This window comes from Daphnia pulicaria, chromosome 1, assembly GCF_021234035.1.
Source record: "Daphnia pulicaria isolate SC F1-1A chromosome 1, SC_F0-13Bv2, whole genome shotgun sequence".
NCBI lineage: Eukaryota > Metazoa > Arthropoda > Branchiopoda > Diplostraca > Daphniidae > Daphnia > Daphnia pulicaria.
Window position 1 is genome coordinate 36,153,864 of NC_060913.1, and position 19,993 is coordinate 36,173,856.

At 39.0% G+C, this 19,993-nt stretch overlaps 1 long non-coding RNA gene and 32 other non-coding genes across 33 annotated transcripts in view; 1 reads left to right on the forward strand and 32 right to left on the reverse strand.

Annotated features, from left to right (window-relative positions):
• LOC124312173 overlaps positions 1–19,993 on the forward strand; it is a 74,511-nt gene that overhangs the window by 46,162 nt on the left and 8,356 nt on the right. The gene's annotated exons all lie outside the window — the stretch shown is intronic.
• Positions 78–200, reverse strand: LOC124322813. The gene has a single exon (XR_006915072.1). It is a non-coding gene; the product is annotated as a U5 spliceosomal RNA (small nuclear RNA).
• LOC124322619 lies at positions 775–916 on the reverse strand. The gene has a single exon (XR_006914891.1). It is a non-coding gene; the product is annotated as a U4 spliceosomal RNA (small nuclear RNA).
• Positions 1,321–1,410, reverse strand: Trnah-gug. The gene is given in 2 exon segments: positions 1,321–1,355; positions 1,374–1,410. It is a non-coding gene; the product is annotated as a tRNA-His (tRNA).
• On the reverse strand, positions 1,603–1,766 carry LOC124321984. Its single transcript, XR_006914343.1, has one exon. It is a non-coding gene; the product is annotated as a U1 spliceosomal RNA (small nuclear RNA).
• Positions 2,276–2,466, reverse strand: LOC124322176. Its single transcript, XR_006914524.1, has one exon. It is a non-coding gene; the product is annotated as a U2 spliceosomal RNA (small nuclear RNA).
• Positions 2,977–3,198, reverse strand: LOC124322412. Its single transcript, XR_006914698.1, has one exon. It is a non-coding gene; the product is annotated as a small nucleolar RNA U3 (small nucleolar RNA).
• Positions 3,953–4,071, reverse strand: LOC124321418. Its single transcript, XR_006914257.1, has one exon. It is a non-coding gene; the product is annotated as a 5S ribosomal RNA (ribosomal RNA).
• Positions 4,820–4,938, reverse strand: LOC124321430. The gene has a single exon (XR_006914258.1). It is a non-coding gene; the product is annotated as a 5S ribosomal RNA (ribosomal RNA).
• On the reverse strand, positions 5,142–5,264 carry LOC124322814. The gene has a single exon (XR_006915073.1). It is a non-coding gene; the product is annotated as a U5 spliceosomal RNA (small nuclear RNA).
• LOC124322620 lies at positions 5,839–5,980 on the reverse strand. Its single transcript, XR_006914892.1, has one exon. It is a non-coding gene; the product is annotated as a U4 spliceosomal RNA (small nuclear RNA).
• Positions 6,385–6,474, reverse strand: Trnah-gug. The gene is given in 2 exon segments: positions 6,385–6,419; positions 6,438–6,474. It is a non-coding gene; the product is annotated as a tRNA-His (tRNA).
• LOC124321985 lies at positions 6,667–6,830 on the reverse strand. The gene has a single exon (XR_006914344.1). It is a non-coding gene; the product is annotated as a U1 spliceosomal RNA (small nuclear RNA).
• Positions 7,340–7,530, reverse strand: LOC124322177. Its single transcript, XR_006914525.1, has one exon. It is a non-coding gene; the product is annotated as a U2 spliceosomal RNA (small nuclear RNA).
• LOC124322413 lies at positions 8,041–8,262 on the reverse strand. The gene has a single exon (XR_006914699.1). It is a non-coding gene; the product is annotated as a small nucleolar RNA U3 (small nucleolar RNA).
• LOC124321441 lies at positions 9,017–9,135 on the reverse strand. Its single transcript, XR_006914259.1, has one exon. It is a non-coding gene; the product is annotated as a 5S ribosomal RNA (ribosomal RNA).
• LOC124321452 lies at positions 9,884–10,002 on the reverse strand. The gene has a single exon (XR_006914260.1). It is a non-coding gene; the product is annotated as a 5S ribosomal RNA (ribosomal RNA).
• Positions 10,206–10,328, reverse strand: LOC124322815. Its single transcript, XR_006915074.1, has one exon. It is a non-coding gene; the product is annotated as a U5 spliceosomal RNA (small nuclear RNA).
• LOC124322621 lies at positions 10,903–11,044 on the reverse strand. The gene has a single exon (XR_006914893.1). It is a non-coding gene; the product is annotated as a U4 spliceosomal RNA (small nuclear RNA).
• Trnah-gug lies at positions 11,449–11,538 on the reverse strand. Its single transcript is given in 2 exon segments — positions 11,449–11,483; positions 11,502–11,538. It is a non-coding gene; the product is annotated as a tRNA-His (tRNA).
• Positions 11,731–11,894, reverse strand: LOC124321986. The gene has a single exon (XR_006914345.1). It is a non-coding gene; the product is annotated as a U1 spliceosomal RNA (small nuclear RNA).
• Positions 12,404–12,594, reverse strand: LOC124322178. Its single transcript, XR_006914526.1, has one exon. It is a non-coding gene; the product is annotated as a U2 spliceosomal RNA (small nuclear RNA).
• LOC124322414 lies at positions 13,105–13,326 on the reverse strand. The gene has a single exon (XR_006914700.1). It is a non-coding gene; the product is annotated as a small nucleolar RNA U3 (small nucleolar RNA).
• Positions 14,081–14,199, reverse strand: LOC124321464. The gene has a single exon (XR_006914261.1). It is a non-coding gene; the product is annotated as a 5S ribosomal RNA (ribosomal RNA).
• Positions 14,810–14,928, reverse strand: LOC124321475. The gene has a single exon (XR_006914262.1). It is a non-coding gene; the product is annotated as a 5S ribosomal RNA (ribosomal RNA).
• LOC124322816 lies at positions 15,132–15,254 on the reverse strand. Its single transcript, XR_006915075.1, has one exon. It is a non-coding gene; the product is annotated as a U5 spliceosomal RNA (small nuclear RNA).
• On the reverse strand, positions 15,830–15,971 carry LOC124322622. The gene has a single exon (XR_006914894.1). It is a non-coding gene; the product is annotated as a U4 spliceosomal RNA (small nuclear RNA).
• Positions 16,376–16,465, reverse strand: Trnah-gug. The gene is given in 2 exon segments: positions 16,376–16,410; positions 16,429–16,465. It is a non-coding gene; the product is annotated as a tRNA-His (tRNA).
• LOC124321987 lies at positions 16,658–16,821 on the reverse strand. The gene has a single exon (XR_006914346.1). It is a non-coding gene; the product is annotated as a U1 spliceosomal RNA (small nuclear RNA).
• LOC124322179 lies at positions 17,331–17,521 on the reverse strand. Its single transcript, XR_006914527.1, has one exon. It is a non-coding gene; the product is annotated as a U2 spliceosomal RNA (small nuclear RNA).
• Positions 18,032–18,253, reverse strand: LOC124322416. The gene has a single exon (XR_006914702.1). It is a non-coding gene; the product is annotated as a small nucleolar RNA U3 (small nucleolar RNA).
• Positions 19,008–19,126, reverse strand: LOC124321488. Its single transcript, XR_006914264.1, has one exon. It is a non-coding gene; the product is annotated as a 5S ribosomal RNA (ribosomal RNA).
• Positions 19,875–19,993, reverse strand: LOC124321499. The gene has a single exon (XR_006914265.1). It is a non-coding gene; the product is annotated as a 5S ribosomal RNA (ribosomal RNA).

The window sequence follows — 19,993 nt, forward strand, 5'->3', positions numbered from 1 at the left end:
CAAATGTTGTCAGTATGTAGTAGTAGAATATCTTTGTTTCCGCATACAGACGTTTTTAATTTTTCATTTATTCAAAGTGCCCAATCAGAAGACCGGGCGTTAAAAAAATAAGTCATATAGACTCATCAATGCTCCTAACCACGGAAATCTTTAGTAAAAGGCGAAAGATTTATCCGGGTATTGATTAGAAACCAGAGTAAATAACAGTGGTATGCCTTGTATTTATATTCATTTCAAAATTTTGAAGTGCGCTTGTAAGGTTTTTTTTCGAAACATGCGTTTACATATCAAAATCCTTGTGCAATTCTTTATCAATGGGTACAGTTATTTTAAAGTAAATATCATGTATAAAGCTCGTTAACATGTTTTTGAACGAAACAGTTGTGCGCAGTGTTATTTTTGAAAAAAATGAACGATCTTTATGGTACAAGCCCAACACGTAGGTGGTGGGATCAGATGTTTACCCCGACATTCACCCTACAGCGGTTAACAATTTATTGAACTTCCCCTTTAAACATGGTGGAATCTTTTCACCTTGTCATTTGGAATCACCTTTTCAAATATTTTCCCCGTGTTCACAATGTTCCAACTGACTGATATTAATGGCCTTCAGCGAACGAATTAATCAGCCTTGTCTGACGTGCAATACCAACTAAATGGAAACAAAAATCACTTATACGATTTCACTTTCACCGTTTAATGTTATAAACACACTATGCAACACTCCAATTTTTCTAACTGACTGTAATTTTTTTTTTCTTGTACGCTGAAATGCTCCTGATGGAGCTATCAAAAATTGCCGACGACAAAGATTATTTCACTTCATCGTGGCGGGGTATTGGTTAAAGTTTTCAACTAGCAATAATCACACCTCGGGAGACCCTCATTGGTTATGATATTGCCACTGCGCAAAGCTAAATTATAATCAGAAAAGCAAGTCTACTTAAGCATTTGCTGAATTCGTTCTGCTTGGACGTGTTGGACCAACAATTTCGTTCAGAAATATTCATTTAGATTACCCTAGGCAAATTTTAATTTCCATCTCCCATTGGACTAATACCAACAGGGGACAGTTCATTACATACATGAAATAATTTTTGTCTTAATATCGGGTCAAATACTTGAAATTCTGTAAATGTGTATTTTTCTTCCATACATTTCAACAACTTCCTGCACACACAAAAAAAGGGAGGGGGAATTTCAGGTTTTCATTCCAAATTGTTTTTCACATTATGAACTATTGAAGTGAGCGAGCATTACTTTCCAACCAAACAAAATTTATAGTTAATCTGCGTGTTGACGTGAAAAATCAGTTTTCAGTGCCGTGACCAGGATTCGAACCTGGGTTACTACGGATTCATATCTAGTAGGTACCACAACGTAGGGTCCTAACCACTAGACGATCACGGCCAATCCATTGGCCATGATGATTTATATTAAAGTAGCTAAACATGAATTTCATTACTTTGTTGTTTCTTCCCAGAAAGAAAATCTGATGCTTCGCGTATTCCCAAGCGGTCAACCCTACCGTTTACTAACGGGACCAGATTTAGTTCAACTTCCGGCAGATGACAAGAATTTTTCTTACATTTATAGTGTGTTCAGGGAACGGCGCGAACGCAGTCCCCCACTACCAAAAATTGTACTCCCGAGTTAATCACATTTGGATTAATCGCAAGGGTCAGCCCATCCTTAGTGCAATGGAAAGGCCTCGCCCTGGAGGAACCACCTTGGTGATCATGGTTGCCTCTGAGCCAGGTAAGTATGATTGTGGATGCTTTTTCACTTTGTTTAATACTTTGTATACAGCAGAACAATATTGACAAAGAGTGTTCAAGTATTTGACTGACGTTTAGAGAATACCACCCACTTTCTTTCATCGACTTGAATTACGAACTCGAGCAAAATATAGTAAATAAAGCTCAGTATTTATTTCATGGTCTTGATCTTTGCAAATACTTTTCAAGAAACAAATTGCTTGTTTTTTTTCATTTGGTCGTCCAATTGGCAAATAAGAAAATAAGAAAATCGACTTTTCATATGAAAATACACGCATCTTCATATTTTAAAAAAAAACATCACATCGAAAGATGAACAGTACTAATTAGTTAACACAATCAAGTACGTATTTTTTTATGCTTTTCTTGATATTACGAAAAAAATACAATTAGAAAAAATTACAAACATGTCTACATGACAGTTTTGCAATTATACATGGTCTTTTATTATACGGTGCTAAGACAATTTCTGTTTTATTCAATATGTTCTCCCTCATAGAGGGTGAGCCGATCCCGGAGGTACTGCAATACCGGGTCAACCCGTGGCGGGAGCAGTGCAAGCACTGTATTCCCACCGTATGCCAAAAATCAGTTTAATATTCTGGGGTCCATTTGAACCCGTATCAGATATTAAGCTGATAAGAACAGATACTACACTTTGATCTTAGCCAAAAGGCCGAGAAGCGATAATGTTACAAGGATTACTGCCCAAAATAACCACTGAGGTTCAACACATTTCCGGTGGTGTACGAAGAATACTCATATCACTCAAAACATTCAAGAAATGCTATAAAATATTGAGTTGTTCATTTTTCCAGACGCGACCACTTGATGCTTATAAAGTTCATTTTCATTTGTTTTATTATGCTCATACTGTATTAAGGGAGATACAATTTACGCTGAAGGCGTTGCAAATTTTACTCTCGTTATCACACTAGGTCCTTTTTTTTCAGAATATGGCTTTGCCACGCCACCTGACGACAAAAGCTCTGAACGATAATTAATCATGATTAAATAACAATAACTAAAAGAATGCAATACGATCATAAAGTCATGACACATCCTCAAATTGACCAACCTCACTTTCACAATTTATTTTGCCATACAAGCAGATGATTTAAGGACACGAATACCTGGAATTATTATTAAGATTTATCTCTTTAGATTTTCAAGAATTTAAATTTGTTTTATCATCTCAACCACTCTGAACACGCTAGTTTCCTTCCGCTATTTCACATGGATTTAACGGAAACGGTCCTCAATGACTGTGTTTGATGCTGTCGAGACAGCTACACTCACAGCCTGTTTCACGCTCAGAAACCAGCGTCTTAACTCGTCATCGTGGGTTGAAAGGAGACAAGTTTCTGGTGGGAAACAAGTCAAGATATACTACAGAAATGATCCTGTGAAGTATGATCTTAAATGCAATGTTATTTTGCAGAACTCTAAATAAGGTTTGTACGATCAATGAGCTTTGGCGTAAATTACAGTGCATAGATCGATATTTCGGAATATTAAATTGAGATTTGCAATACTTGACGCACACAGTACATACATTGTCAGGTCTTGCATTTTGTTCATTTATTGAAACACCGAGAAGCTCTTTAATAGTTATAGAACAAGTGACGAGACCAATTTTGGACACAATAAAGAATCCGCGTGCTCATCAAATCAATTTATTACAGTAATGTATTATCGATTGAGAGCCCATTTATCAGCTGGGTGTTTGGCGTGCACCTATAATCCTGCTTCGGGGAGGCTTGGTAGAGTGGATGGCTTGAGTTTAGGAGCCCTGTTTCGTGATACCGCATGTTGATCAGGTGCCCGCACTAAGCTTGACATCAGCATGGATCTGCTAGAGGAATCTAGTAGGTGCAGGTTAGCTAAGGAGGAGCGTAGTGGGTCAGGAGGGAAACCTAGCAGCCAAAAGTTCCCGTGTTCGGCAGTAGTGGGATCGTGCCAGTGAGTGGGCGTCATGCAACAGCCTCAACAAAATAGCCAAACCTCTATCTTTTTTTTTGTCGTTAAAACTACCGAGATCAAACAAACATGCGTTCTACAATATATGGTATCATTAATCAAAGTCCCAGCAATACCCTTTTCAACTAATACCTAAAGAATACATTATATTCCATGTCTCATCTAACTTGGGGAGCAAAAATAAAATTACACCATGCCAACAGCATCCCGTATTCCCAAGCGGTCACCCATCCAAGTACTAACGGGACCCGACATAGCTTAACTTCCGGGAGCTGACGAGACCGGGTGAGTTCTATGTGGTATGGCCGTTGACATCAATTCAGTCGCCATTACCCGACCATATTCGCCTCTAAATCTAGTTCTAATGCTTGCTTACTTTCTGTTCGAAATACACACCAACCTTAGCCAAACAAACGAGGACATATAAGTACATTTGTCAATGGACAACCGAATATAAAATTTGATAATATTTCCAAACGCCACTATTTTTGGCTAACTGTCATTTTTAATTTTCTCGTTCCGGGGATGTCCGATCAATGAGCCAACAATCCAAGTGTCATAAGGCTAACGATTGCTTCCCTTACTTAGCTTGCGTTGCATAAGGATCTCAGAGTCAGAGAGATTAGATAGAGCTGCCCGAAGAAACCACCAACGTACAAGCCTCTCGGCTGTGCCGTGCGCTTCGCGCTTTACTTAGCTTGCGTTGCATAAGGATCTCAGAGCCAGAGAGATTAGATAGAGCTGCCCGAAGAAACCACCAACGTACAAGCCTCTCGGCTGTGCCGTGCGCTTCGCGCACGGCGTTTCAAATATCTTTCAGCAACAAAGAGGTTGGAGGACGTCTAGTAGCCTCTCGGCTGTGCCGTGCGCTTCGCGCACGGCGTTTCAAATATCTTTCAGCAACAAAGAGGTTGGAGGACGTCTAGTAGGCAATATCCAGTAAAAAATACGTTCCTTCCATTTTCAACTAATGCCAAAATAATACATTGTAGTCCATGTAGTATCACCCATCTTGGGAAGCACTTCAATTCAATTGGATTCACAAAAATAAAATAATTCCATGCCAACAGCATCCCGTATTCCCAAGCGGTCACCCATCCAAGTACTAACGGGACCCGACATAGCTTAACTTCCGGGAGCTGACGAGACCGGGTGAGTTCTATGTGGTATGGCCGTTGACATTAAACTAGACGCAATTACCCGACCATATTCGCCTCTAATCTATTACTTGTGCTTGAGATTTATCTTTTTGAAATACACACTAATCTTACCAAAACCACCGAAAAACTATCAGTTTGTCATTTTACAAATGTTGTCAGTATGTAGTAGTAGAATATCTTTGTTTCCGCATACAGACGTTTTTAATTTTTCATTTATTCAAAGTGCCCAATCAGAAGACCGGGCGTTAAAAAAATAAGTCATATAGACTCATCAATGCTCCTAACCACGGAAATCTTTAGTAAAAGGCGAAAGATTTATCCGGGTATTGATTAGAAACCAGAGTAAATAACAGTGGTATGCCTTGTATTTATATTCATTTCAAAATTTTGAAGTGCGCTTGTAAGGTTTTTTTTCGAAACATGCGTTTACATATCAAAATCCTTGTGCAATTCTTTATCAATGGGTACAGTTATTTTAAAGTAAATATCATGTATAAAGCTCGTTAACATGTTTTTGAACGAAACAGTTGTGCGCAGTGTTATTTTTGAAAAAAATGAACGATCTTTATGGTACAAGCCCAACACGTAGGTGGTGGGATCAGATGTTTACCCCGACATTCACCCTACAGCGGTTAACAATTTATTGAACTTCCCCTTTAAACATGGTGGAATCTTTTCACCTTGTCATTTGGAATCACCTTTTCAAATATTTTCCCCGTGTTCACAATGTTCCAACTGACTGATATTAATGGCCTTCAGCGAACGAATTAATCAGCCTTGTCTGACGTGCAATACCAACTAAATGGAAACAAAAATCACTTATACGATTTCACTTTCACCGTTTAATGTTATAAACACACTATGCAACACTCCAATTTTTCTAACTGACTGTAATTTTTTTTTTCTTGTACGCTGAAATGCTCCTGATGGAGCTATCAAAAATTGCCGACGACAAAGATTATTTCACTTCATCGTGGCGGGGTATTGGTTAAAGTTTTCAACTAGCAATAATCACACCTCGGGAGACCCTCATTGGTTATGATATTGCCACTGCGCAAAGCTAAATTATAATCAGAAAAGCAAGTCTACTTAAGCATTTGCTGAATTCGTTCTGCTTGGACGTGTTGGACCAACAATTTCGTTCAGAAATATTCATTTAGATTACCCTAGGCAAATTTTAATTTCCATCTCCCATTGGACTAATACCAACAGGGGACAGTTCATTACATACATGAAATAATTTTTGTCTTAATATCGGGTCAAATACTTGAAATTCTGTAAATGTGTATTTTTCTTCCATACATTTCAACAACTTCCTGCACACACAAAAAAAGGGAGGGGGAATTTCAGGTTTTCATTCCAAATTGTTTTTCACATTATGAACTATTGAAGTGAGCGAGCATTACTTTCCAACCAAACAAAATTTATAGTTAATCTGCGTGTTGACGTGAAAAATCAGTTTTCAGTGCCGTGACCAGGATTCGAACCTGGGTTACTACGGATTCATATCTAGTAGGTACCACAACGTAGGGTCCTAACCACTAGACGATCACGGCCAATCCATTGGCCATGATGATTTATATTAAAGTAGCTAAACATGAATTTCATTACTTTGTTGTTTCTTCCCAGAAAGAAAATCTGATGCTTCGCGTATTCCCAAGCGGTCAACCCTACCGTTTACTAACGGGACCAGATTTAGTTCAACTTCCGGCAGATGACAAGAATTTTTCTTACATTTATAGTGTGTTCAGGGAACGGCGCGAACGCAGTCCCCCACTACCAAAAATTGTACTCCCGAGTTAATCACATTTGGATTAATCGCAAGGGTCAGCCCATCCTTAGTGCAATGGAAAGGCCTCGCCCTGGAGGAACCACCTTGGTGATCATGGTTGCCTCTGAGCCAGGTAAGTATGATTGTGGATGCTTTTTCACTTTGTTTAATACTTTGTATACAGCAGAACAATATTGACAAAGAGTGTTCAAGTATTTGACTGACGTTTAGAGAATACCACCCACTTTCTTTCATCGACTTGAATTACGAACTCGAGCAAAATATAGTAAATAAAGCTCAGTATTTATTTCATGGTCTTGATCTTTGCAAATACTTTTCAAGAAACAAATTGCTTGTTTTTTTTCATTTGGTCGTCCAATTGGCAAATAAGAAAATAAGAAAATCGACTTTTCATATGAAAATACACGCATCTTCATATTTTAAAAAAAAACATCACATCGAAAGATGAACAGTACTAATTAGTTAACACAATCAAGTACGTATTTTTTTATGCTTTTCTTGATATTACGAAAAAAATACAATTAGAAAAAATTACAAACATGTCTACATGACAGTTTTGCAATTATACATGGTCTTTTATTATACGGTGCTAAGACAATTTCTGTTTTATTCAATATGTTCTCCCTCATAGAGGGTGAGCCGATCCCGGAGGTACTGCAATACCGGGTCAACCCGTGGCGGGAGCAGTGCAAGCACTGTATTCCCACCGTATGCCAAAAATCAGTTTAATATTCTGGGGTCCATTTGAACCCGTATCAGATATTAAGCTGATAAGAACAGATACTACACTTTGATCTTAGCCAAAAGGCCGAGAAGCGATAATGTTACAAGGATTACTGCCCAAAATAACCACTGAGGTTCAACACATTTCCGGTGGTGTACGAAGAATACTCATATCACTCAAAACATTCAAGAAATGCTATAAAATATTGAGTTGTTCATTTTTCCAGACGCGACCACTTGATGCTTATAAAGTTCATTTTCATTTGTTTTATTATGCTCATACTGTATTAAGGGAGATACAATTTACGCTGAAGGCGTTGCAAATTTTACTCTCGTTATCACACTAGGTCCTTTTTTTTCAGAATATGGCTTTGCCACGCCACCTGACGACAAAAGCTCTGAACGATAATTAATCATGATTAAATAACAATAACTAAAAGAATGCAATACGATCATAAAGTCATGACACATCCTCAAATTGACCAACCTCACTTTCACAATTTATTTTGCCATACAAGCAGATGATTTAAGGACACGAATACCTGGAATTATTATTAAGATTTATCTCTTTAGATTTTCAAGAATTTAAATTTGTTTTATCATCTCAACCACTCTGAACACGCTAGTTTCCTTCCGCTATTTCACATGGATTTAACGGAAACGGTCCTCAATGACTGTGTTTGATGCTGTCGAGACAGCTACACTCACAGCCTGTTTCACGCTCAGAAACCAGCGTCTTAACTCGTCATCGTGGGTTGAAAGGAGACAAGTTTCTGGTGGGAAACAAGTCAAGATATACTACAGAAATGATCCTGTGAAGTATGATCTTAAATGCAATGTTATTTTGCAGAACTCTAAATAAGGTTTGTACGATCAATGAGCTTTGGCGTAAATTACAGTGCATAGATCGATATTTCGGAATATTAAATTGAGATTTGCAATACTTGACGCACACAGTACATACATTGTCAGGTCTTGCATTTTGTTCATTTATTGAAACACCGAGAAGCTCTTTAATAGTTATAGAACAAGTGACGAGACCAATTTTGGACACAATAAAGAATCCGCGTGCTCATCAAATCAATTTATTACAGTAATGTATTATCGATTGAGAGCCCATTTATCAGCTGGGTGTTTGGCGTGCACCTATAATCCTGCTTCGGGGAGGCTTGGTAGAGTGGATGGCTTGAGTTTAGGAGCCCTGTTTCGTGATACCGCATGTTGATCAGGTGCCCGCACTAAGCTTGACATCAGCATGGATCTGCTAGAGGAATCTAGTAGGTGCAGGTTAGCTAAGGAGGAGCGTAGTGGGTCAGGAGGGAAACCTAGCAGCCAAAAGTTCCCGTGTTCGGCAGTAGTGGGATCGTGCCAGTGAGTGGGCGTCATGCAACAGCCTCAACAAAATAGCCAAACCTCTATCTTTTTTTTTGTCGTTAAAACTACCGAGATCAAACAAACATGCGTTCTACAATATATGGTATCATTAATCAAAGTCCCAGCAATACCCTTTTCAACTAATACCTAAAGAATACATTATATTCCATGTCTCATCTAACTTGGGGAGCAAAAATAAAATTACACCATGCCAACAGCATCCCGTATTCCCAAGCGGTCACCCATCCAAGTACTAACGGGACCCGACATAGCTTAACTTCCGGGAGCTGACGAGACCGGGTGAGTTCTATGTGGTATGGCCGTTGACATCAATTCAGTCGCCATTACCCGACCATATTCGCCTCTAAATCTAGTTCTAATGCTTGCTTACTTTCTGTTCGAAATACACACCAACCTTAGCCAAACAAACGAGGACATATAAGTACATTTGTCAATGGACAACCGAATATAAAATTTGATAATATTTCCAAACGCCACTATTTTTGGCTAACTGTCATTTTTAATTTTCTCGTTCCGGGGATGTCCGATCAATGAGCCAACAATCCAAGTGTCATAAGGCTAACGATTGCTTCCCTTACTTAGCTTGCGTTGCATAAGGATCTCAGAGTCAGAGAGATTAGATAGAGCTGCCCGAAGAAACCACCAACGTACAAGCCTCTCGGCTGTGCCGTGCGCTTCGCGCTTTACTTAGCTTGCGTTGCATAAGGATCTCAGAGCCAGAGAGATTAGATAGAGCTGCCCGAAGAAACCACCAACGTACAAGCCTCTCGGCTGTGCCGTGCGCTTCGCGCACGGCGTTTCAAATATCTTTCAGCAACAAAGAGGTTGGAGGACGTCTAGTAGCCTCTCGGCTGTGCCGTGCGCTTCGCGCACGGCGTTTCAAATATCTTTCAGCAACAAAGAGGTTGGAGGACGTCTAGTAGGCAATATCCAGTAAAAAATACGTTCCTTCCATTTTCAACTAATGCCAAAATAATACATTGTAGTCCATGTAGTATCACCCATCTTGGGAAGCACTTCAATTCAATTGGATTCACAAAAATAAAATAATTCCATGCCAACAGCATCCCGTATTCCCAAGCGGTCACCCATCCAAGTACTAACGGGACCCGACATAGCTTAACTTCCGGGAGCTGACGAGACCGGGTGAGTTCTATGTGGTATGGCCGTTGACATTAAACTAGACGCAATTACCCGACCATATTCGCCTCTAATCTATTACTTGTGCTTGAGATTTATCTTTTTGAAATACACACTAATCTTACCAAAACCACCGAAAAACTATCAGTTTGTCATTTTACAAATGTTGTCAGTATGTAGTAGTAGAATATCTTTGTTTCCGCATACAGACGTTTTTAATTTTTCATTTATTCAAAGTGCCCAATCAGAAGACCGGGCGTTAAAAAAATAAGTCATATAGACTCATCAATGCTCCTAACCACGGAAATCTTTAGTAAAAGGCGAAAGATTTATCCGGGTATTGATTAGAAACCAGAGTAAATAACAGTGGTATGCCTTGTATTTATATTCATTTCAAAATTTTGAAGTGCGCTTGTAAGGTTTTTTTTCGAAACATGCGTTTACATATCAAAATCCTTGTGCAATTCTTTATCAATGGGTACAGTTATTTTAAAGTAAATATCATGTATAAAGCTCGTTAACATGTTTTTGAACGAAACAGTTGTGCGCAGTGTTATTTTTGAAAAAAATGAACGATCTTTATGGTACAAGCCCAACACGTAGGTGGTGGGATCAGATGTTTACCCCGACATTCACCCTACAGCGGTTAACAATTTATTGAACTTCCCCTTTAAACATGGTGGAATCTTTTCACCTTGTCATTTGGAATCACCTTTTCAAATATTTTCCCCGTGTTCACAATGTTCCAACTGACTGATATTAATGGCCTTCAGCGAACGAATTAATCAGCCTTGTCTGACGTGCAATACCAACTAAATGGAAACAAAAATCACTTATACGATTTCACTTTCACCGTTTAATGTTATAAACACACTATGCAACACTCCAATTTTTCTAACTGACTGTAATTTTTTTTTTCTTGTACGCTGAAATGCTCCTGATGGAGCTATCAAAAATTGCCGACGACAAAGATTATTTCACTTCATCGTGGCGGGGTATTGGTTAAAGTTTTCAACTAGCAATAATCACACCTCGGGAGACCCTCATTGGTTATGATATTGCCACTGCGCAAAGCTAAATTATAATCAGAAAAGCAAGTCTACTTAAGCATTTGCTGAATTCGTTCTGCTTGGACGTGTTGGACCAACAATTTCGTTCAGAAATATTCATTTAGATTACCCTAGGCAAATTTTAATTTCCATCTCCCATTGGACTAATACCAACAGGGGACAGTTCATTACATACATGAAATAATTTTTGTCTTAATATCGGGTCAAATACTTGAAATTCTGTAAATGTGTATTTTTCTTCCATACATTTCAACAACTTCCTGCACACACAAAAAAAGGGAGGGGGAATTTCAGGTTTTCATTCCAAATTGTTTTTCACATTATGAACTATTGAAGTGAGCGAGCATTACTTTCCAACCAAACAAAATTTATAGTTAATCTGCGTGTTGACGTGAAAAATCAGTTTTCAGTGCCGTGACCAGGATTCGAACCTGGGTTACTACGGATTCATATCTAGTAGGTACCACAACGTAGGGTCCTAACCACTAGACGATCACGGCCAATCCATTGGCCATGATGATTTATATTAAAGTAGCTAAACATGAATTTCATTACTTTGTTGTTTCTTCCCAGAAAGAAAATCTGATGCTTCGCGTATTCCCAAGCGGTCAACCCTACCGTTTACTAACGGGACCAGATTTAGTTCAACTTCCGGCAGATGACAAGAATTTTTCTTACATTTATAGTGTGTTCAGGGAACGGCGCGAACGCAGTCCCCCACTACCAAAAATTGTACTCCCGAGTTAATCACATTTGGATTAATCGCAAGGGTCAGCCCATCCTTAGTGCAATGGAAAGGCCTCGCCCTGGAGGAACCACCTTGGTGATCATGGTTGCCTCTGAGCCAGGTAAGTATGATTGTGGATGCTTTTTCACTTTGTTTAATACTTTGTATACAGCAGAACAATATTGACAAAGAGTGTTCAAGTATTTGACTGACGTTTAGAGAATACCACCCACTTTCTTTCATCGACTTGAATTACGAACTCGAGCAAAATATAGTAAATAAAGCTCAGTATTTATTTCATGGTCTTGATCTTTGCAAATACTTTTCAAGAAACAAATTGCTTGTTTTTTTTCATTTGGTCGTCCAATTGGCAAATAAGAAAATAAGAAAATCGACTTTTCATATGAAAATACACGCATCTTCATATTTTAAAAAAAAACATCACATCGAAAGATGAACAGTACTAATTAGTTAACACAATCAAGTACGTATTTTTTTATGCTTTTCTTGATATTACGAAAAAAATACAATTAGAAAAAATTACAAACATGTCTACATGACAGTTTTGCAATTATACATGGTCTTTTATTATACGGTGCTAAGACAATTTCTGTTTTATTCAATATGTTCTCCCTCATAGAGGGTGAGCCGATCCCGGAGGTACTGCAATACCGGGTCAACCCGTGGCGGGAGCAGTGCAAGCACTGTATTCCCACCGTATGCCAAAAATCAGTTTAATATTCTGGGGTCCATTTGAACCCGTATCAGATATTAAGCTGATAAGAACAGATACTACACTTTGATCTTAGCCAAAAGGCCGAGAAGCGATAATGTTACAAGGATTACTGCCCAAAATAACCACTGAGGTTCAACACATTTCCGGTGGTGTACGAAGAATACTCATATCACTCAAAACATTCAAGAAATGCTATAAAATATTGAGTTGTTCATTTTTCCAGACGCGACCACTTGATGCTTATAAAGTTCATTTTCATTTGTTTTATTATGCTCATACTGTATTAAGGGAGATACAATTTACGCTGAAGGCGTTGCAAATTTTACTCTCGTTATCACACTAGGTCCTTTTTTTTCAGAATATGGCTTTGCCACGCCACCTGACGACAAAAGCTCTGAACGATAATTAATCATGATTAAATAACAATAACTAAAAGAATGCAATACGATCATAAAGTCATGACACATCCTCAAATTGACCAACCTCACTTTCACAATTTATTTTGCCATACAAGCAGATGATTTAAGGACACGAATACCTGGAATTATTATTAAGATTTATCTCTTTAGATTTTCAAGAATTTAAATTTGTTTTATCATCTCAACCACTCTGAACACGCTAGTTTCCTTCCGCTATTTCACATGGATTTAACGGAAACGGTCCTCAATGACTGTGTTTGATGCTGTCGAGACAGCTACACTCACAGCCTGTTTCACGCTCAGAAACCAGCGTCTTAACTCGTCATCGTGGGTTGAAAGGAGACAAGTTTCTGGTGGGAAACAAGTCAAGATATACTACAGAAATGATCCTGTGAAGTATGATCTTAAATGCAATGTTATTTTGCAGAACTCTAAATAAGGTTTGTACGATCAATGAGCTTTGGCGTAAATTACAGTGCATAGATCGATATTTCGGAATATTAAATTGAGATTTGCAATACTTGACGCACACAGTACATACATTGTCAGGTCTTGCATTTTGTTCATTTATTGAAACACCGAGAAGCTCTTTAATAGTTATAGAACAAGTGACGAGACCAATTTTGGACACAATAAAGAATCCGCGTGCTCATCAAATCAATTTATTACAGTAATGTATTATCGATTGAGAGCCCATTTATCAGCTGGGTGTTTGGCGTGCACCTATAATCCTGCTTCGGGGAGGCTTGGTAGAGTGGATGGCTTGAGTTTAGGAGCCCTGTTTCGTGATACCGCATGTTGATCAGGTGCCCGCACTAAGCTTGACATCAGCATGGATCTGCTAGAGGAATCTAGTAGGTGCAGGTTAGCTAAGGAGGAGCGTAGTGGGTCAGGAGGGAAACCTAGCAGCCAAAAGTTCCCGTGTTCGGCAGTAGTGGGATCGTGCCAGTGAGTGGGCGTCATGCAACAGCCTCAACAAAATAGCCAAACCTCTATCTTTTTTTTTGTCGTTAAAACTACCGAGATCAAACAAACATGCGTTCTACAATATATGGTATCATTAATCAAAGTCCCAGCAATACCCTTTTCAACTAATACCTAAAGAATACATTATATTCCATGTCTCATCTAACTTGGGGAGCAAAAATAAAATTACACCATGCCAACAGCATCCCGTATTCCCAAGCGGTCACCCATCCAAGTACTAACGGGACCCGACATAGCTTAACTTCCGGGAGCTGACGAGACCGGGTGAGTTCTATGTGGTATGGCCGTTGACATCAATTCAGTCGCCATTACCCGACCATATTCGCCTCTAAATCTAGTTCTAATGCTTGCTTACTTTCTGTTCGAAATACACACCAACCTTAGCCAAACAAACGAGGACATATAAGTACATTTGTCAATGGACAACCGAATATAAAATTTGATAATATTTCCAAACGCCACTATTTTTGGCTAACTGTCATTTTTAATTTTCTCGTTCCGGGGATGTCCGATCAATGAGCCAACAATCCAAGTGTCATAAGGCTAACGATTGCTTCCCTTACTTAGCTTGCGTTGCATAAGGATCTCAGAGTCAGAGAGATTAGATAGAGCTGCCCGAAGAAACCACCAACGTACAAGCCTCTCGGCTGTGCCGTGCGCTTCGCGCTTTACTTAGCTTGCGTTGCATAAGGATCTCAGAGCCAGAGAGATTAGATAGAGCTGCCCGAAGAAACCACCAACGTACAAGCCTCTCGGCTGGCAATATCCAGGCAATAGGCAGTAAAAAATACGTTCCTTCCATTTTCAACTAATGCCAAAATAATACATTGTAGTCCATGTAGTATCACCCATCTTGGGAAGCACTTCAATTCAATTGGATTCACAAAAATAAAATAATTCCATGCCAACAGCATCCCGTATTCCCAAGCGGTCACCCATCCAAGTACTAACGGGACCCGACATAGCTTAACTTCCGGGAGCTGACGAGACCGGGTGAGTTCTATGTGGTATGGCCGTTGACATTAAACTAGACGCAATTACCCGACCATATTCGCCTCTAATCTATTACTTGTGCTTGAGATTTATCTTTTTGAAATACACACTAATCTTACCAAAACCACCGAAAAACTATCAGTTTGTCATTTTACAAATGTTGTCAGTATGTAGTAGTAGAATATCTTTGTTTCCGCATACAGACGTTTTTAATTTTTCATTTATTCAAAGTGCCCAATCAGAAGACCGGGCGTTAAAAAAATAAGTCATATAGACTCATCAATGCTCCTAACCACGGAAATCTTTAGTAAAAGGCGAAAGATTTATCCGGGTATTGATTAGAAACCAGAGTAAATAACAGTGGTATGCCTTGTATTTATATTCATTTCAAAATTTTGAAGTGCGCTTGTAAGGTTTTTTTTTCGAAACATGCGTTTACATATCAAAATCCTTGTGCAATTCTTTATCAATGGGTACAGTTATTTTAAAGTAAATATCATGTATAAAGCTCGTTAACATGTTTTTGAACGAAACAGTTGTGCGCAGTGTTATTTTTGAAAAAAATGAACGATCTTTATGGTACAAGCCCAACACGTAGGTGGTGGGATCAGATGTTTACCCCGACATTCACCCTACAGCGGTTAACAATTTATTGAACTTCCCCTTTAAACATGGTGGAATCTTTTCACCTTGTCATTTGGAATCACCTTTTCAAATATTTTCCCCGTGTTCACAATGTTCCAACTGACTGATATTAATGGCCTTCAGCGAACGAATTAATCAGCCTTGTCTGACGTGCAATACCAACTAAATGGAAACAAAAATCACTTATACGATTTCACTTTCACCGTTTAATGTTATAAACACACTATGCAACACTCCAATTTTTCTAACTGACTGTAATTTTTTTTTTCTTGTACGCTGAAATGCTCCTGATGGAGCTATCAAAAATTGCCGACGACAAAGATTATTTCACTTCATCGTGGCGGGGTATTGGTTAAAGTTTTCAACTAGCAATAATCACACCTCGGGAGACCCTCATTGGTTATGATATTGCCACTGCGCAAAGCTAAATTATAATCAGAAAAGCAAGTCTACTTAAGCATTTGCTGAATTCGTTCTGCTTGGACGTGTTGGACCAACAATTTCGTTCAGAAATATTCATTTAGATTACCCTAGGCAAATTTTAATTTCCATCTCCCATTGGACTAATACCAACAGGGGACAGTTCATTACATACATGAAATAATTTTTGTCTTAATATCGGGTCAAATACTTGAAATTCTGTAAATGTGTATTTTTCTTCCATACATTTCAACAACTTCCTGCACACACAAAAAAAGGGAGGGGGAATTTCAGGTTTTCATTCCAAATTGTTTTTCACATTATGAACTATTGAAGTGAGCGAGCATTACTTTCCAACCAAACAAAATTTATAGTTAATCTGCGTGTTGACGTGAAAAATCAGTTTTCAGTGCCGTGACCAGGATTCGAACCTGGGTTACTACGGATTCATATCTAGTAGGTACCACAACGTAGGGTCCTAACCACTAGACGATCACGGCCAATCCATTGGCCATGATGATTTATATTAAAGTAGCTAAACATGAATTTCATTACTTTGTTGTTTCTTCCCAGAAAGAAAATCTGATGCTTCGCGTATTCCCAAGCGGTCAACCCTACCGTTTACTAACGGGACCAGATTTAGTTCAACTTCCGGCAGATGACAAGAATTTTTCTTACATTTATAGTGTGTTCAGGGAACGGCGCGAACGCAGTCCCCCACTACCAAAAATTGTACTCCCGAGTTAATCACATTTGGATTAATCGCAAGGGTCAGCCCATCCTTAGTGCAATGGAAAGGCCTCGCCCTGGAGGAACCACCTTGGTGATCATGGTTGCCTCTGAGCCAGGTAAGTATGATTGTGGATGCTTTTTCACTTTGTTTAATACTTTGTATACAGCAGAACAATATTGACAAAGAGTGTTCAAGTATTTGACTGACGTTTAGAGAATACCACCCACTTTCTTTCATCGACTTGAATTACGAACTCGAGCAAAATATAGTAAATAAAGCTCAGTATTTATTTCATGGTCTTGATCTTTGCAAATACTTTTCAAGAAACAAATTGCTTGTTTTTTTTCATTTGGTCGTCCAATTGGCAAATAAGAAAATAAGAAAATCGACTTTTCATATGAAAATACACGCATCTTCATATTTTAAAAAAAAACATCACATCGAAAGATGAACAGTACTAATTAGTTAACACAATCAAGTACGTATTTTTTTATGCTTTTCTTGATATTACGAAAAAAATACAATTAGAAAAAATTACAAACATGTCTACATGACAGTTTTGCAATTATACATGGTCTTTTATTATACGGTGCTAAGACAATTTCTGTTTTATTCAATATGTTCTCCCTCATAGAGGGTGAGCCGATCCCGGAGGTACTGCAATACCGGGTCAACCCGTGGCGGGAGCAGTGCAAGCACTGTATTCCCACCGTATGCCAAAAATCAGTTTAATATTCTGGGGTCCATTTGAACCCGTATCAGATATTAAGCTGATAAGAACAGATACTACACTTTGATCTTAGCCAAAAGGCCGAGAAGCGATAATGTTACAAGGATTACTGCCCAAAATAACCACTGAGGTTCAACACATTTCCGGTGGTGTACGAAGAATACTCATATCACTCAAAACATTCAAGAAATGCTATAAAATATTGAGTTGTTCATTTTTCCAGACGCGACCACTTGATGCTTATAAAGTTCATTTTCATTTGTTTTATTATGCTCATACTGTATTAAGGGAGATACAATTTACGCTGAAGGCGTTGCAAATTTTACTCTCGTTATCACACTAGGTCCTTTTTTTTCAGAATATGGCTTTGCCACGCCACCTGACGACAAAAGCTCTGAACGATAATTAATCATGATTAAATAACAATAACTAAAAGAATGCAATACGATCATAAAGTCATGACACATCCTCAAATTGACCAACCTCACTTTCACAATTTATTTTGCCATACAAGCAGATGATTTAAGGACACGAATACCTGGAATTATTATTAAGATTTATCTCTTTAGATTTTCAAGAATTTAAATTTGTTTTATCATCTCAACCACTCTGAACACGCTAGTTTCCTTCCGCTATTTCACATGGATTTAACGGAAACGGTCCTCAATGACTGTGTTTGATGCTGTCGAGACAGCTACACTCACAGCCTGTTTCACGCTCAGAAACCAGCGTCTTAACTCGTCATCGTGGGTTGAAAGGAGACAAGTTTCTGGTGGGAAACAAGTCAAGATATACTACAGAAATGATCCTGTGAAGTATGATCTTAAATGCAATGTTATTTTGCAGAACTCTAAATAAGGTTTGTACGATCAATGAGCTTTGGCGTAAATTACAGTGCATAGATCGATATTTCGGAATATTAAATTGAGATTTGCAATACTTGACGCACACAGTACATACATTGTCAGGTCTTGCATTTTGTTCATTTATTGAAACACCGAGAAGCTCTTTAATAGTTATAGAACAAGTGACGAGACCAATTTTGGACACAATAAAGAATCCGCGTGCTCATCAAATCAATTTATTACAGTAATGTATTATCGATTGAGAGCCCATTTATCAGCTGGGTGTTTGGCGTGCACCTATAATCCTGCTTCGGGGAGGCTTGGTAGAGTGGATGGCTTGAGTTTAGGAGCCCTGTTTCGTGATACCGCATGTTGATCAGGTGCCCGCACTAAGCTTGACATCAGCATGGATCTGCTAGAGGAATCTAGTAGGTGCAGGTTAGCTAAGGAGGAGCGTAGTGGGTCAGGAGGGAAACCTAGCAGCCAAAAGTTCCCGTGTTCGGCAGTAGTGGGATCGTGCCAGTGAGTGGGCGTCATGCAACAGCCTCAACAAAATAGCCAAACCTCTATCTTTTTTTTTGTCGTTAAAACTACCGAGATCAAACAAACATGCGTTCTACAATATATGGTATCATTAATCAAAGTCCCAGCAATACCCTTTTCAACTAATACCTAAAGAATACATTATATTCCATGTCTCATCTAACTTGGGGAGCAAAAATAAAATTACACCATGCCAACAGCATCCCGTATTCCCAAGCGGTCACCCATCCAAGTACTAACGGGACCCGACATAGCTTAACTTCCGGGAGCTGACGAGACCGGGTGAGTTCTATGTGGTATGGCCGTTGACATCAATTCAGTCGCCATTACCCGACCATATTCGCCTCTAAATCTAGTTCTAATGCTTGCTTACTTTCTGTTCGAAATACACACCAACCTTAGCCAAACAAACGAGGACATATAAGTACATTTGTCAATGGACAACCGAATATAAAATTTGATAATATTTCCAAACGCCACTATTTTTGGCTAACTGTCATTTTTAATTTTCTCGTTCCGGGGATGTCCGATCAATGAGCCAACAATCCAAGTGTCATAAGGCTAACGATTGCTTCCCTTACTTAGCTTGCGTTGCATAAGGATCTCAGAGTCAGAGAGATTAGATAGAGCTGCCCGAAGAAACCACCAACGTACAAGCCTCTCGGCTGTGCCGTGCGCTTCGCGCTTTACTTAGCTTGCGTTGCATAAGGATCTCAGAGCCAGAGAGATTAGATAGAGCTGCCCGAAGAAACCACCAACGTACAAGCCTCTCGGCTGTGCCGTGCGCTTCGCGCACGGCGTTTCAAATATCTTTCAGCAACAAAGAGGTTGGAGGACGTCTAGTAGCCTCTCGGCTGTGCCGTGCGCTTCGCGCACGGCGTTTCAAATATCTTTCAGCAACAAAGAGGTTGGAGGACGTCTAGTAGGCAATATCCAGTAAAAAATACGTTCCTTCCATTTTCAACTAATGCCAAAATAATACATTGTAGTCCATGTAGTATCACCCATCTTGGGAAGCACTTCAATTCAATTGGATTCACAAAAATAAAATAATTCCATGCCAACAGCATCCCGTATTCCCAAGCGGTCACCCATCCAAGTACTAACGGGACCCGACATAGCTTAACTTCCGGGAGCTGACGAGACCGGGTGAGTTCTATGTGGTATGGCCGTTGAC